The sequence below is a fragment of the Seriola lalandi genome, unplaced genomic scaffold (genome assembly GCF_002814215.2).
Source record: "Seriola lalandi dorsalis isolate HSWRI2012SDOR001 ecotype SW California unplaced genomic scaffold, Sedor1 jcf7180002053673, whole genome shotgun sequence".
Lineage (NCBI taxonomy): Eukaryota > Metazoa > Chordata > Actinopteri > Carangiformes > Carangidae > Seriola > Seriola lalandi.
Genome location: NW_019524226.1, coordinates 28213 through 28897, shown reverse-complemented (window position 1 = coordinate 28897; position 685 = coordinate 28213). Strand labels below are relative to the sequence as shown.

Genomic DNA, 685 nt, shown 5'->3' with positions numbered 1-685 from the left:
GACAGACAGAATCAGTTCCTGAACAGAAAGTCCAGATATAATAAAGTTCATCACTGAAACAGTCAGTTGTTTACATCAGTTAAAACAGGTTAGAAATCTTGTTTAAAATGTGGATTGTTTATGAATGACATCACACACCTGGCTGCTCTGCATTCAAATAAACTTTATTATTCCGGAGAACGTGACGCCTCAGAAACAGCTCGGGTCAAACACTCACAGATCAGCTGATCAAAGGTCAAAGGTCACTGTGACCTCACAAAACAACTAATTATGACACAATTTAACTCAAATGTCAAAGACGTGATGAGGTTTTATATCCAGAAGGTCAAAGGTCAGCGTCACTGTGACATCATTAAAACCCACAGCTGTCCTCGCCTCTAGCTCTGATGATGATGATGATGATGCGTTCTGTCCAGATGTTAGCTGCACTTCCTGTCTCGCTGTCTGAGCTGTGATTGGACGCTGCGTGGAGATTCCCTCACCCTCACTCAGACCACTGGGCCAGTGGATTTTTTTTTTTTTTCCCAGCAGTCCTTGCTGCTGGTCGGGTTGTTAGAGGTTTGGCGCTGCCAAGTATTGCGGCATGTTGCTAGGCAACGCCCCCGGATTTCCCACTGCAGCAGCGGCTCTGTTTGGCTCGACCGACCTGCAGCTGGACGTCCTCTCTCTCCCTACTGCCCCCCCC

General features: G+C 47.0%; 1 protein-coding gene across 1 annotated transcript in view; it reads left to right on the top strand.

Annotated features, from left to right (window-relative positions):
* The window catches only part of lamc1 (laminin, gamma 1), a 24637-nt gene that overhangs the window by 1901 nt on the left and 22051 nt on the right, over window positions 1-685 (top strand). The window lies entirely within an intron of this gene.